The 16888-nt window shown below is 35.6% G+C and overlaps 5 non-coding genes across 5 annotated transcripts; all 5 read left to right on the forward strand.

Moving 5' to 3' along the window:
- The first annotated feature begins 1225 nt into the window (after positions 1-1225).
- TRNAD-GUC (transfer RNA aspartic acid (anticodon GUC)) lies at positions 1226-1297 on the forward strand. The gene has a single exon. It is a non-coding gene; the product is annotated as a tRNA-Asp (tRNA).
- Positions 1298-13058: 11761 nt separating this feature from the next.
- On the forward strand, positions 13059-13130 carry TRNAD-GUC (transfer RNA aspartic acid (anticodon GUC)). Its single transcript has one exon. It is a non-coding gene; the product is annotated as a tRNA-Asp (tRNA).
- Positions 13131-13541: 411 nt separating this feature from the next.
- TRNAD-GUC (transfer RNA aspartic acid (anticodon GUC)) lies at positions 13542-13613 on the forward strand. Its single transcript has one exon. It is a non-coding gene; the product is annotated as a tRNA-Asp (tRNA).
- A 2380-nt stretch (positions 13614-15993) lies between these two features.
- Positions 15994-16065, forward strand: TRNAD-GUC (transfer RNA aspartic acid (anticodon GUC)). Its single transcript has one exon. It is a non-coding gene; the product is annotated as a tRNA-Asp (tRNA).
- A 171-nt stretch (positions 16066-16236) lies between these two features.
- Positions 16237-16308, forward strand: TRNAD-GUC (transfer RNA aspartic acid (anticodon GUC)). The gene has a single exon. It is a non-coding gene; the product is annotated as a tRNA-Asp (tRNA).
- The last annotated feature ends 580 nt before the right edge of the window (positions 16309-16888 follow it).

Here is a 16888-nt window from a genome sequence, read left to right on the forward strand (position 1 = left end):
AATCTCAATAGTTTCATCAACACAAGATCTGCTATAAAGATAGTAGAGATCGGACCATTTCTTGTGACACCTCCCCCACTTGGTGACTTATTGTGGAAATTGATGAAAAATGTTTTAGTCTTAGACGTCATCTTTATACAATGTTGTTTTGTGGGAGGATTTTGCATAAACTCACATGAAGAAGGATAAAATGTTGGAAGCTTTTTAATATTTTGGTATGAAGATTTTTTGGGAAAAGGAAAAAGTGCGTGTGGTCTCATTCAATTGAGAATTCTCGACACTTATAGAACTTTCTTTTCACTAACTGCATGGATTTGAAACAAATGTACCTGTGTCCTCAACTTGCATACGTCACTGCTACATCGATTTTTTTGAGCAGAAGAGCGAAGACCTTTACATTTCAAATTACAAATGATATGGTGAGGAATCGGGCAGAACCCTTCAAAATACCGAAAGTGTGCAACCAGAAAGTGCGGTTTTCCTAGTCATTTCTCTACAACTCTCTCTCTCTCTCTCTCTCTTTGGGTTTTCTTTCAGCCCGTGTTGCTGTAGGTATCTGTGCCTCAGACACATTACATGTTTGCATATTAAGACTATTGTACCAACCTTCGAGCTTATGCAATAGTAATCTCCAAACTTGTATTAACAACACTAACAACACTTTAAAAATCTGATTTTTTTAAATAATATTTGAAACTAACACCTCTTGCTTCATTTATTTTTCTATTTTCTTTACGGACACGATTTCTATACCTAGGAGAACATTAACTTCTCACGCGGAGAGAAACATTTGGTCCTTCGAACCGGATTCTTTCTATTATTCAATGGGTGCATACCTATGACGAGGATTTAATCTACCGAGAAAATTTATAATTTGCAAGTTTTGTCTAAATATAAGAGACCTTGAAAACAAAATGCATTTAAATTAGACATTGTGGTTTGCCACATACTTAATCTAATTAAAACTTCTTATCTCAAAATTCCTGGTTCCATAGCATAATCATAGCAAGCATTTTTAAGATAAGTGGTCTCACCTCTACAAAACTACACACACACAATTGTTGTCCGTTCTCTAATGTGTTGTTGTTGAAATTTGATCTACCTTGCAACAAATTGGTCATTCTAATTTATGCCCATTTTCGTATGATCAGAGTGGGATTGAATTGAGTGGGATTTCACTTAAAGTTCGACTTAAGTTTACTTGGATTTTGTTACGAATTCAACATCCTCGATAGTATAGTGGTCAGTATCCCCGCCTGTCACGCGGGAGACCGGGGTTCAATTCCCCGTCGGGGAGTAAGATACAATAGTAATACCCTAAATGTACACATTTTTTATACCCTCCATCATACATAGGATATATTAAGTTCGTCATTCCTTTTGTAACTCATCGATATAATCATTTTAGACCCAACAAAGTATATATATTCTTGATCAGCGTAAAATTATAAGACGATTTAGCCCTGTCCGCCGTCCGTCCGTTTTTTGCAATCACGCTAGAGTCAAAACGAATAAAGATAGGAAGCTAACATTTTGCACAGATCAGTCTTTTGTCTGCAGGCAGGTTAAGTTCGAAGATGGGCTATATCGGTCCACGATATCGTATAGCCCTCATTCTACGTTACCCCCAAATACTCCGTATTTGGATTATTTTAGCCACATTTTCAATGGAATTGTCTGAAATTCTACCACCTGAAAGAAAATTGTCTATATAGGTCTACGATATCGTATAGCCCCCATACAACGGTACCCCCGATATTCGGTATTTCGATGATTTTAGCCACATTTTTCAATGGAATTGACTGAAATTTTATACAAGGAGTTCTTTCTGAGTACTTTACCACCTGAAAGAATATCGTCTATAGGTCTAAGATATCATATAGCCCCCATACAAAACCCCCTCCCGATTTTCGGTATTTTGTTGATTGTAGCCAAATTGTTCAATGGAACTGTCTGAAATTCTACACACGGAATGCTTTCTGAGTACTTTACCCCCTGGAATATTATAGTATATATAAGTCCACGATATCGTATATTCCCCATATAACGGAACCTCCCAATATTCAGTATTTTGATGATTTTAGCTACATTTTTCAATGGAACTGTTAAAAATCCATACTAGAAGTTTTTTCCAAGCTCTTTACTCCCTGGAATACAAATGTCTATATAGGTCCACGATATCATATAGCCCACACACAACGATACCACCCGATATTCGATATTTTTGAGATTTAAGGGAATTTATAAACCGGAGTTTTTTTTTTAAATTTCGTATTGGGTACTACAGCCCATGACAGAAAATTGCGTATGCAGGCCCACGACTTCGTAAAGCCTCCATATTACGGTACCTCCCAATATTCGGTATTATTCAGCGAAGTTGTTTCAAATTTCTTATTTAGAGTTTGTAATGGGAACTGTAGTCTATGACTAAAAATTGTGTATGCAGGTCCAGGTCTTCGTATAGGCCCCATATATCAGTACCTGTCTATATTCGGTATTTTTATGATTTTAGCTACATTATTCACCTATTTTTTTTTTTCAATTTTCGTATTTGAATTTTGCAATGCCTGATAAAAGTTGCCTATTCAGGTCCACTTCTTCGTATAGATCCCAATATAATGGCTATATTCGGTATTTTCAAGATTTTAACAGAATTTTTAGCGGATGTTATCTATTTGAAAATTTCCAAATTCGCACCAAATGGCGGAGGGTATTCTAAGTTCGACCCGGCCGAACTTACTGCTTTTTTGCTTGTTTTTAGATTTGTTTTTTTTTTAGATTTAGAATTGCCCAAGACTTTTTCTATAAAAAAACCTCCATTGTCCTGCCTAACCACAAGACATTTTTTCCGCTCTTAAGCTCATTTGATTGTTATCCTTTTCCCATTAGTTGGCACTCTGTGTGTTTTAATTGTTACGATTCATTTCTTTTTTTCTATATTTGTAGACAGTTATCCTCCCCTTTTTTAGTGCCCCAGAAGTGTTACTTAAGTTGTTCTTTTTGGCACATTACTTGGGCTCAGTATAAAGTCAATACCTTACTAAAAAAGACAAACTTCCCAGAAGTTTGTGGTAAGAAATCTTCATTTGTATATCATTGTTGTTGTTAGCGTTTGTTTGTCACATACAAAGTGTGTATTTCCCCTTTTTTTTGTCGATTTTCATGCCATCGAGTTTGAAAAGGGCTGGAAAACACCCAAGGGGTTGGTCGCATGTACTTGTTAAGATACCAGACACATAAATTTTGCGTAACTCCCTAAACTGCAAATAAAACGACATAAATGTTCGTAATACCCAACTCTAATTTTCTTGACGAAACAAGAGCTGCCGAACACCATATTATTTGAAGGGCAAAGGAAAAAAAATACGAAACTAATACCCACTCCACAATCGTAAAAAAAACTCATAGTTTCTGGGTGGATATTTAGGCATAAATTAGCCCAGACCTGGCAATATGATGTGGTTGGTGCATTTTTATTTTATAGGCGAAATCTTTTACCATTCACGTTAAGGTTTTTTTTGCTTTTCGAAACAGACCAAGCCAGGCAAAATAAAATAAATAGCCGTAAATGTAAAGAGTGTGACCAACCCTTCCTCATTTATGCGGTTGAAATTCTCAATTCAAACATTGGCCGTGTACACGGCTTTCCCTGCCATGATAAATGGGGTTGGTTCAATAATGTCACAATATTGTCGTTTATTGTGAGATCAATAAATTTATTTTCTCTAATGTTACTTTTTTGCTACTGTTTGATTTTTTTTACAACATGTGCATTTGAAAAAAATTCTTCTTCGCTGTTCCTTTTTTTCGGTTTGCCAAAAAATCAACACTTCTGATGTAACGAAAAATTTACACAGCTGTGCATCCCATTTAAAGCCAATTTGTTTGGTTAGTTCCATTTGTAATGGCCAAACAAATTAGCCATTATTTCAATATTTTGAACAGATGATTATAATTATATGATGGTGATGCAAAGAGAGAGAGAGAGCGAGATAGAGAAAACGCACATTGTAACGATGTCAAAATTTTATTTTTAAATTTGTTATATTTTTTTTAAACTAATTTCCAACCCCATGGCATTTATGTTTTTTGAGGTTATGGTAATGAAATCATGGAAATTAGTATTCATACTGTGAAGAATTATTATTTGCAAAGCTAATTATTTATATGAGGTATTGAAAAATATTTAATGAACTTACAGGAATTTGCAAATTCAATTGGCAAAGAAAAATTAATATATGACTCGGGGTGCGACGAAAATATTAAAAAAGAAGTAAGCAAAGACTATAGTCGTGCCGGGCCGACTATGTGATACCCTACAACACTACAATATGTTAGAAGCTCCCTTATGTCCAAAACCATTTTGGAAGATTTCGCTTTGGAAATTATGTCACGGAACACTGCCCAGATATTACCCTTAGCATTTTAACCAGGGGCATTTGACAATATTTACGCACTCCGTCATGTTGTTAGTTTTTGTGGTCCATTTTACAGCTAAGAATAATCCAATGGTCATACAAAATGCTAAACATCTTCGCTGCCCTTAACTCTCTTCTCAGGCAAAATTCTGTGTCGATTGGTTTCAATTGTGTAATCAGGGGAATTTTCTTGTTTATTTGAACCCGTAAATATTTTTCGATAATCTTCAAATACAAGAGGCTCATCTGAATCTCCAAATTTAGACTCATCTATGTGATTTGTTTGTCTACGATATTTGGCTATATTCGTCAACGAAATCAGCATAAGAAAGCCAGAAGTTCACCTTTTGCGTATTTTGGATTTCGCCTGCAAGTTATTTTCAGCGTTTCGGTTGAATAGAAAAGTTGGTGTTTTTTCACACAAAAGTAGAGTTCCATTCTACCCGTCCTAAACTCTAACTTCATGCGAGATTTCGCGTCCTTTGGTTTCTATTTGTGAAGATTTTTAGTTGTTGATCCATTTCAACACATAAATATATTGCAGGCATCTTTAAAAACAATAAGCCTAAAGCTACCCCTATGAAAATCTTCGTGAGGATCGGACGATAATTGTAATTTACATATACAGGATATGAAAAAACTGCTACCAATTTCAGACTGCTGCCATTTCTTAGACATTCGTCTGACAGCTGTTAAAATTATTCCAGTGACAGCTCATTATATTGTTTACAAGCGTACAAAAGCATTTTGGTGAGAATTTTCCAGAAAAAAGTTATTCGTGATGGAATTCAAGCGTGATAGTGGGATTTCTTTATATTTGGCTAGAAATCCACAAGTGGCTATCGTTGGAGCACTCCAGCATTTAAATGTGAATAAGTATTTTGTGTCGCGTACCATTGTTTGTTACCGTGATACTGGTAGCGTAGCCCGAAACAGCAACATCAGCAGAAATATTTCGAAAAGTAAAGGAGCGACTTAATCGAAAGCCGCGTCGCAGTGGCCGAAAAATGGCTCGTAAGCTGAACATATCGCAATATTGCATTCGGCAAATATTGAAAATGAGCTCGGGGTAAATCCATTGAAATTCCAGCTAAAGAGTTGCTTCACTTGGCCGAAAGTGGTGAAATGTCGAATTTGATTTTTTCCGATGGGAAAATATTCCTTGTCCAACAGTTTGTAAACAAACAAAATTATCGTGTTTACTTGCCAAAGAGGGGAGCTGAAAATATGCACGTTCTGTTGGCCACCAGAACTCAAGCGCCGGCAATGGTGATAGTGTGGGCCGCAATAACAGCCGTTGGTCGCTCTCCGCTCGTATTAATCGACCGTGGCATCAGAATGAATGCCGAATATTAGCGCGAAAATATTCTGGAGGGTGTAATAGAGCCTTGTGCTCTCAAACATTTTGGCCGCCGACCTTGGTCATTCCAACAAGACTTAGCACCATCAAACTCAGCATGCGCCACCCAATAATGGTTACAAAATGAGGTTCCTCGCTTCATTTCCAGCTGGCTACCAAAATTTCCCGATTCAATTCGTTTGACTATTGTGTCTATTTTGGAAAGCAAGGTTGGAACTAAAAAAGAACCAAAGTGTCGATCACCTCAAGCAAGTGCTTCTACGGGAAAGGGCTAAAATACCGCAGAGCAAGATTCGGGCAGCGTGTGACGGTTTTATTGGCCGTTTGAAGGCCATAATTCGTGCTAAAGGTCCTCATTTCGAACAAATCTAAACTTATTCTAAAATTTAATTTAATGAAAACATTTTTTGCTTTCATTCAATAAAAATTATGGCGTTTGACTTTATTGCAGTTTTTTATCCCACCCTGTATATGGGAACTATAGCTATGTATATCTGAACCGATTTCCACCAAATTTAAAGTACTTGCTTCTTGACTGAATTAGGTCGGATGTGCCAAAACTCAAGTAATTTGGACTTATATTGGCCATTTAGTGCACAATTAACCCGAAATCGGTTGCAGATATATATGGGACCTGTATCCAAATCTGAACCGATCTTGATAAAATTTGGCAGAGGTATTTCTGGGCTGTATCTGATAACTGATACCAAATATCATTGTTGTGGAATGTATATTACGAATGTGAAGGATGAAACATATGTATGGATGCTATAGCTATATCTGAACCAATTTTCACCAAATTTCAAGTACTTGCTTCTTGACTGAATTCCGCCGGATGTGATAAAACTCAAGTAATTTGGACTTATATTGGCCATTTAGTGCACAATTAACCCAAAATTGGTTGATGAGATATATGGGAGCTATACTCGTATCTAAATTTGAACCGATTCTCACCAATTTCAAAAGGGTTCGTCCATGGGCCATACAAATATTGTTTGGAAAGTTTCATATCAATCGGATAAAAAATGCGACCTGTATTTTGTTCACAAGAATACATGGACAGCCCGATGGATGGATGGACTGACATGCATAAATCGATTCAGAAAGTGATTCTATGAAGATCCTCAAAAGTAACTATAAATCTAACTCGCACAAATGCACCAAGACATAATACCGTTACCATTATGCGGGTAGGGTATAAAAAGCAAGTAAAAAAGCAGTACGTTCAGCCGGTGGAACTATGAATACCCTCCACCATTTGTTAAAATCATAAAAATACTTTATACAGGTTGAGACAAAAAACTGCAACAAAGTCAAACGCCATAATTTTATTGAATAAAAGCAGAAAGTATCGGAAATAGCATCAAATTTTAGAATAAGAGTGCTCTAACGATAGCCACTTGTGGTTTTCCAGCCAAGTATAAAGAAATAACACTATCACGCTTGAATTCCATCACGAATAACTTTTTTTCTTGAAAATTCTCACCAAAATGCTTTTGTACGCATGTAACCAATATAATAAGCTGCTCTGGAATCATTTTAACAGCTGTCGGACGAATGGCTTAGAAATGACAGCAGTCTGAAGTTGGTTGCAGTTTTTTCATCTTACCCCGTATAGTATATGGGTTACTGCAACAATTTTTATTTAAGTGGTATTTCCGACGGATTTTTTTTTTAATTTTTTTCATGTTCCTTTCAAATGCTGGAGGATATTGAAAGTTCGGTCCGGCCAAAATTAGCTGCTTTTTTATTTCTTAAATCTGTTTTTATCATTCTAGGTGGGCATGGAACTTCTTTGGAACAAAGTGCTAAGCTAGGTGTACGTTCCGTTGTGGCTGCCATATAAAGTTTCGTATTGATTTCATACCCCTGTAAGAGCTTTGAAATATGACCATTTGGGTTCTTAAATCTAGCTTACACATAATTTCTGAACCTTTAAGGACTTCTTCCGGATTTATTGCAATATTTTAATTGTATGTAAGCGTTGTTTTGTTTTCTAAGAGGGAAAGCAATAAAATTACCTCAAGTTTTTATATTTGGCCCATTTGTTGTTTTTTTTGCTAATTACTCTCCAACCTCGTCGTTAATTATGTAACATTGCAGAGTGTTCCAAAACATTAATTGCATTATTTCATTATTCTATTTTAAGTAAATTTTCACTTAATATTTTATGATTTGTTTTTTCTTGATACGCAACCACCTTAATGAAATGCAGTATTTATACCCTACACCACAAGGTGGTTAGGGTATTATGTCTTTGTGCATTTGTTTGTAACAGGCAGAAGGAAACGAGATAGACCCATAGTTCCTTTTGATGATCTGCATAGAATCACATTCTGAGTCGATTTATGCATGTCCGTCCGTCCGTCCGTCCGTCTGTCCGTCCGTCCGTCCGTCTGTCCGTCCGTCCGTCTGTCCATGTATTTTTGTAAACAAAGTACAGGTCGCATTTATTGCCCGATCCAGATGTAATTTTGCAAAGATCTTTTGTTTGGCCCAAGGACGAACCCTATTGAAATTGGAGATAATCGGTCAAAATTTAGATATAGCTCCCATATATATCTTCGTCCGATTTGCTTTTATTTTGCACCAAACGTGTAATATCAGCCCAAATTGTATGGAATTTTGCATATACACCCAAATTAGGCCTGAAAATATGTGTGCCAAATTTGATCGAAATCGGTTCAGATATAGCTATAGCTCCCATATATATTTTTCATCCGATTTGTTATTTTTGTCCACCGCCCCCGTAATATGCACTCTGTAACAACAATATTTGGGGAAATATATCAAATGCAGCTCAGAAATACCTTTGCTAAATTTTATCGAGATCGGTTCAGATTTGGATATAGTTCTCATATATAACTTCGTCCGATTTACCTTTTATTGTGCACCAAACGTCTAATATTTGTCCAAATGGGATGGAATTTGGCACTTACGACCGAATTGAGTCCAGAAGCTAGTATGTCAAATTTGGTGAAGATCGGTTCAGATATAGCTATAGCTCCCATATATATTATTCATCCGATTTGTTATATTTGTTACCCACAACCGTAATATGCACTCCGTAACAATGATATTCAGGGAAATATATCAAATACAGCTCAGAAATATCTTTGCCAAATTTTATCGAGATCGGTTCAGATTTGGATATAGCTCCCATATATATCTTTATCCGATTTCAAATTAATTGTGCACCAAATGGGCAATACAATTCCGAATATAAAAGATACAAATGCTTCGGCATATTTAGTCCTTTGAACTTTAAATTATAATTATAATCATAGCGTGTATGATTGAATTCTCCCATAAAAACTTTTAATTGTTATGTGGAGCTCTACTTAATTAGCAAAGTGGTGTAGGGTATCATAAAGTCGGCCCCGCCCGACTTGAAGACTTTCTTTACTGGTTTTTACTGCATCAGTGCTGTAGATCCTGCACACAACAGATAACATACACATATGAGCAAATATCCTAATATTAATGCAGATATGAATGCGGTTTTTATGTGACCCAAAAGTTGAATACATTATGCATTGCAAAAATAAAATTTCCAAATGGTAACTTTACACACTCTGTCGGTTTGGGTGGTAATATGTCATACATTCATAAACAAAAAGGCTACAACCTTGGAGCAAACTGCTGGCTCATGCCAAGGGAATATCTACAATATAATATGGCATATTATATTATGGATTCATTTACGGTTTTACACTGGGGACCCACACACTCACACAGAGACACATTGGGTCATGCAGTATTTAATGACATTTCCCACAAATATTGGAAAACATTTTGTTGTTGTTTTTTTTTCATTTCCATAACCTTTGCAAACACGTGTACGTGTGTGTTTTTTTTTTTTTTGTATTGTAACGGATATGATGTCACATGATAATAAATTATTTAAATATTTGGTTAAAAACAATCAGTCATGTGTTAATATTAAATGAGGACATACACATTCGTATACGTATCCCAGCAGGGCAAGGTCAGCGGAGAAATTTGATATTGTTTGTGGTGCAATAATAAAATTACATGTGGAGTGTAGGAGTAAGGAGTTGTTGGAAAAAGTATTTGGATTTTTTCTTATGGAAACTATCACACAAAACAGAAAGTTAGGTGGGTTTTTATACCCAGATATGATTTTTTTACTGAGATCTCTGAAAAACCGATAAAATTCCTTTAGAAATTGGAAGGATTTTCTGAAGGTTCCTTTCCAGAGTCTCTGCCTTTTTATTGAAATATGCAGAAAACCTGAGAAATTTTCCAAATATCTGCTGATGGCAATAGAAGTCAGCTCATATACATAGCCGCTTGGGATGAAACTCTCGCATCTATTCACCATCTAAATTCATATTTTCTCCCAAATTAGTTGTTGTTGTGATCTCCACACGCCATAAACGGAAACCTACAGATTCAAGAATTACAAAAACTTGTCCTAAAGTATTAAAAAAATAATAAATAAATAGAAAAAAAAAATAAAAATATATAAATAAAACAAGTAAGCAAAGGCTACAGTCGAGCGGGGCCGACCGTTGAATACCCTACAACACTATAATAAACCATACAGTTTATATAGGCGAAATACTCGACAGAATTCCACAAGATATTGTGACAAATAATAAAAGAAAACCATCAGGTTTCGTTCTCTAATTTTCGAATAATAGCAACCTAAACTAATTTGCTCATTTCCAATTTATTGGTAGATGTTGCATTTAAATGCTCTTCCTAGATCTGGAACCAATATTTCCCAAAGACCTATAATCTCTCAGAAGTGGCAAAAGATTAACAGACATTTGACTATATTCTTCAACGAAATCAGCGTTAACGAAATAGTCGGAAGTGCGTCTCTCCTGCATTTGTGAATTCTCCAAAAAGTCACTGGAATGGGCATTTTCGTATTTTGTCTATAAAAGTTGCAAACTCCTTCACACATTGAATATTTTTGGATGGCCATCCGAAACTGCTTGGCTTTTGCAATGTGCGGTAACCCCCATTCAAATGTGCGTGAGGATCGGGCGATAATTACGACCTGCCGACAATTTTGCAGTTTTTTGGTCGATTTCAACCCCTAAATATATGGCGATCATCTCCAAAAAGAGTAGGCTTCTATTCCGACCCTCATCTTATCCCCATGCAAAATTTCGTAAGGATCGCGCCATAAATGAGATCTGTATATGATATCCTCATATCCTAACTACTTAGTTTTGTTAGCTGTAGAAATATTACCAAATGTTTAATTCAAAATGAAAATATGCCAAAAATATGACAAAATTGAAAAATATGAGAAAATGTTACAAAATCAATATTTTCATCTTTAGAGAGATATTTTTATGTGATTTTTTAGACGTTGTTTCTTTCCTGCCAAGAGGCCATTCTGAATTAATGAGAACTGTCGAAATCAGTTCAGCCGTTCTCGACATAAAAGAGATCTTTCAAGCATATCTTCTTTGATAGACATATATATCGCACATATTTTGCTATATATCCGATTTGTTGGATAATAACATCAATGTAAAGGTCAGAAGTAACCTTGTGATGGCTTCGTGATTTCGCCGGGATTTAAATATTCACGGTTTAATGAAAAAATTTGATTTTTTTCAACACAAAAGATATGGTCTATCTTACCCGCTAAATATTATCCGATGACCACCCAAATTAGTAGGCTTCTTCCCCGCCCTAAACTCTATCTACACGCGAAATTTCGCGTCGATTGGTCTATAATTGCGACCTGTATAGCTACTGCAAAATCCCAAATTTTTCCAGTATTTGGTCCATTTCAACCCCTAAATATTATGCGGTCATCTCCAAAATAAATAGGGTTCTATTCTGACCTTAACCCCACCTACATTTTAAATTTCGTGAAGATCGGGCCATAATTCCGACCTGTAGAGTGATGACAAATTAACAAGGACAGACGGACATACATAGCTAGATCGACTCAGCTCGGCGAGATAGGAAGATCCATATATATTTTCCTATGTGGGAAATCAATATTTCGTGGTGTTACATAATTTTTGGCCCAATCAAACTTATAATACCCCCAACACATAGTGTTGTAAGGTATAAAAAACAGAATTGACAAAGAAATGTTCCCAATGTACCATCAAAACTATTTTAAGGCAAATTGGCGGGGCCGACTGTATGATAACCTACGCCTCTGAGTATTTAGTAGTGCTCCCGTAACACAAAAGTTTATATTGGGAATTTATGTGAAGTAGATCATACCAGCTATGAACCAAAAAAACATTGCGAATGGTAAAATTCGGTTGAATATGAAAAAATCTATTCAATTTGGGTTGAAGGCCGAAGGCATATAAAAATCTGAACCGATCTCGATAAATTTTGGCAGATATATGGTATCAAATATCATTGTTGTGGAGTGCATATAACGACTTTAAACCTAAATCGGATCTGGTACCAAAGATTATTGCTGTGAAGTGCATATTACGTATGTAAGAGACTTAAAACCCCAAATTCGATGAAACATATATATGGGAGCTATAGCTATATCTGAACCGATTTTCTCCAAATCTGAACCGGATGTTCCAAAATTCAGGTCACTTGGACTGATATTGGCAATTTGGTGCACAACTATTCCGAAATGGGTTTGACGGCATATATGGGAGCTATATCTAAATTTGAACCTATTCTCACCAATTTCAATAGGGTACGTCTTTGGACCAAAATATTGTTTGGAAAATTTCATCTCAATCGGATAATAAATGCGACCTGCATTTTTTGTTCACAAAAAATACATGGAGAGATCGACATGCATAAATCAACAGAAAATGTGATTCTAAGAAGATCCTCAAAAGTAACTGTGGTTCTATCTCGCTTCCTTCTCCATGTTACAAACAAATGCACAAAGACATAATACCCTTACCACTATGTGCTATAGGGTATAAAAAGTCACTTTTCGTTACATATGACTCCACCAATGTAGATAGGGTTGGCTCCATCCTAAATGGCAAATTTCTATGGAATTTTGACGGTTGGGACCCCACACCGAAATGGTTTCGAAAGGCATTTCTTGCAAAATCGGTGTATGGCTCTAAAATGATGTATCTCAATGCTCAGAGCTATTTTTAAATTTCGTCTTTTAACTAGTCTGAATATTAAAAAAATATAAGAACCTAAGATTAAGATTGATCCGTCCTTGACCTTCAAAAATTAGTATACCCGGCGAATGTTATCTAAAAATTTATGCATTTCTTTAAGTCAAAATTCTAATTAAACGCGTCTGAGTTCCTGATTAATACGATACTCTGAAATATCAATCCTCGATAGTATAGTGGTTAGTATCCCCGCCTGTCACGCGGGAGACCGGGGTTCAATTCCCCGTCGGGGAGGCATAAAATAATATTTTCAGAACCTGAACCTTCGAACTTCAGCAGTTTTGTACTACAAAATTCGAAATGCAACCTTATATGAGAATTCATACCATATTATAAATTCTCGATATCAGGTAATGATGGTCTTAGGGCGACTATGTCCTCCACGTCTTCATCACCAATGTGAGCTGCCGCGCTAATAAAGTGTGGTACGATGTGCAATGCTGTCGTATTTTGAATACCTTCAATTGCCTTAGGAAAGTGTATGAGAAATCGTATATTGCATATCGACCCATGAAGTATTTTAGTTGGATAAATTTTCTTTTTTAATATACTGACCAATTATCAGGCCCCACATTAATTTTACCACCGATGCGTTCTATAGATTACGACGATTGTCAGCTTTAATATGGAACATTGCATTTAACATCCTCGATAGTATAGTGGTTAGTATCCCCGCCTGTCACGCGGGAGACCGGGGTTCAATTCCCCGTCGGGGAGAAGAGTTATTTTTTTCTCGTTTACTATGAAGGTGTTTGAGTCAGAAGCTCAATAATCATTCTTTCGATAAAAAAGACAAAGAATATAGGTTGAGACAAATCCATTTGGAATAGACATAAAAATAGTTATCAAATTGCACGAGTTCGCATAAAGCTAAGTTTTTGTGGATAGCTCTAGTTTACCTTAAAAAATAAAGTTTAAAAAGTCTATCTATCGCGAATATGTTAAAAAAGTGTCTATTAAAACCTTATTCTAGATTAATAGCCAGATTTTTTTGTTTTAAAATATTTTGCAATTCAAAAAAGGATTTTCGTATAAAGATGACTAATATTTTTTTTTTCTTTTCTATAAAGGTACAGAAGCTCAAAAATCATTCTTTCGAAAACGTGCACGAAAGGAAAAAAGAAGAATCTTCTGTGTGAGGCAAAGATCATATTAAGAAGTAATTTGCAGGGTTGTGGAGGCGAGCCACTTTTGATTCGGGAGTTGTTTAAAAATACAACTCCGGAGTTGACTCCAGATCTTATTTTGTTTCTTGAAAACGGTTAGTCTTATATCGTACCATTAATGTGAAAGTATATTGACCAAGTCATCTGGATTTAACTCTTTAGTCCTATGAGCCTATAAATGTACTGAGTTTAGTATCTCCAACAAAGAAACACAAAATGATTGGAAGCCAAAATGAATGCGAATTCAGTAATTGATTTTTGCTAAAATCTTCGAAATACCGAATACCAACATATGAGAACAGCACTACATACTTAATCAATATTGAATAATTTCCGAACGGCTGATACTCCAAATTACATCAAAACCTAACAAATATTCAAAAATCGCAAGGTCCCACTAAATGAGGGCTATATCATATGTCGGTTTTTAAATCACTCAGATTATCAATAGAAATACATACTCATGATGCACCCTTAAATGTGAGCTATACCTAATCGTGACCGGTGTTGCTCTTTTTCAAGACTAACCAAATTCTTGAGCCAAACTTTAAAGCTTCATACATTTAGGCTCTATATAGATTAATAGAAATACACATTGCAGTAAGAGTTTTCTGATGTATACATTAACAAATGTAAATTAAAAAGCTCCTCAAAGAAAAATATTAGCACTCTCTTGCTGAAAAACCCGGCTTAATGATGGAACCTATAGCTCTCATATATGACTTTTATTAGGCACTATAAAAGCCTGTAAGTTTAAAAAAGTCAATTCAGATATAGATATAGCGTCCATAAATAGGTTTTAGCTGATTATGTCTTGATTCTTGGTTCAAAGCCTTGGTACGAGACATTATGTATATACACCCTAAACCACCTTTGTAAGTTTCTGAAAATCGGCACAAAATTGCATATAGTTCTTATGTATAACATCCTCCCATTTCATACACATAACTCATAAGTTGTAATCAACACTTTTTCTTAAGAGTTCATCAATTTTTGGTGATTAAAGGTATTACCTACGAATATGAAACAATTTCAATTAGTATCTGAAAAAATGAAAATACGTATATCCAGTAATGAAATTTTCACAGATCCGTTTTAGGAAAATTCTTCACTCCAACTCCGTAATACGGATGTGAAGACTTTCATATCGGGTGAATAGGATTAGTCTAATTATACTCCCACACCTATTCGATGATGTGAAGTTTAAGTAGGCCTTTGTTCCTATGATCAGATAAATATAATCAGAATATTGCCTACCGTCAGTTTTCTTAAGCGAAACAACTTGCGATAAAATTTGGCAATATTGAAAAGGTTTAGCTTAGAATACCATCAATACAAATGTTCTTCTAATTGTCTGTTTACAATGTCCACAGGAACAACAACAGTGGATAACACAATTAGAACACAACCCGAAAGCAAAGATCAACTTCAAATAACCTATTGATCTATCCTATTATTTCATCTATGAATAGCAACTGCTTTTACTAAAATCTTCACCCGTAAAATATTTTTTTCTTGCGGGCATTTTACTTATACGGGTGTCATTCAGGCTGACTCTAAATTCACATTTTGACCTAAGAATTCTCGCTAATCCTCGATAGTATAGTGGTTAGTATCCCCGCCTGTCACGCGGGCGACCGGGGTTCAATTCCCCGTCGGGGAGTTGTTTATCATAATTAAAACTATTTTGTAATTGAATGGGTCGTGTTAAAGTAATGCTTTGCTGCATGCAGTACGCGACTATCGGCCTGGCCTACATGTGATATATGTAACTATGTTGATGCAGAACTATGAATTTCATAAGAAAAATCGTCATATTTACCCCACATGTACTTCAAACAATATGATAATTTTTGTTTTACTTTTTGAATGTCAGACGTTTAACTACATTGGATTTCGGCATTTTGAGTCATTTTCAAGTCTATCTAACATCCTCGATAGTATAGTGGTTAGTATCCCCGCCTGTCACGCGGGAGACCGGGGTTCAATTCCCCGTCGGGGAGACAATTCTATTTTGATACTAATATTTTCAATAGGATATTTAGGAATTTAGACACTTAGAGCATGTTTTAGAATTTTCCAACAGGAATAAATAATTTTTTCTTTGGAAATTATATAATAGTTAAAATTGTGATCATTTTAAGTACCTTTATTATGAAGGGAGCATTTGACAATCCTCGATAGTATAGTGGTTAGTATCCCCGCCTGTCACGCGGGAGACCGGGGTTCAATTCCCCGTCGGGGAGGAATCAAGATTTTCCTTTTTATACTTCAGGCTCTTTTTTTGCTCCAAAAGTGCAGTTTGAAAGTCAATATACATATAACTATAGCCGTTAGTTACTATTGTTAAATGTCATTTAATTTTTACGCACTGTGTCACAACATTACTGTTTTACTGTAATTGTTTACATGTTTTATAAGTCGCAGGAGACTTTTCCACAATCTCTAGATTGTCATTCGTTTCAAATTTTACCCTCCATCTGGCAGCAGAAATTTATGTTGAATATGTTTTCATAATCTTTTTCTTCCTTACTCTACATACCTACTTTCGCCAAGCGTTCTGCTGCTGCCATAGGCTTAGTATGTATGTGGTTTAAAGAAGCCCATTGTGTGTTCCTCAATGAATTCATAGGGGTTGTTTCTGCGCCTATACACCTCTTCTATACGGTTGAGTGAAGACCTGTGTTGGGAAATTTTAAAAATAGGCAGCATTTAACAAATAAATACAAACAAAGGAACGAACACACATTCAGACAGACATAGTCTAATGAATAGAATTTTATTAGCTTTTTTTTGGAATTTAGAGGGTTGGTTTTTTTTACATTT

Source organism: Musca domestica, unplaced genomic scaffold (assembly GCF_030504385.1).
Source record: "Musca domestica strain aabys unplaced genomic scaffold, Musca_domestica.polishedcontigs.V.1.1 46, whole genome shotgun sequence".
In the NCBI taxonomy this organism is placed as follows: domain Eukaryota; kingdom Metazoa; phylum Arthropoda; class Insecta; order Diptera; family Muscidae; genus Musca; species Musca domestica.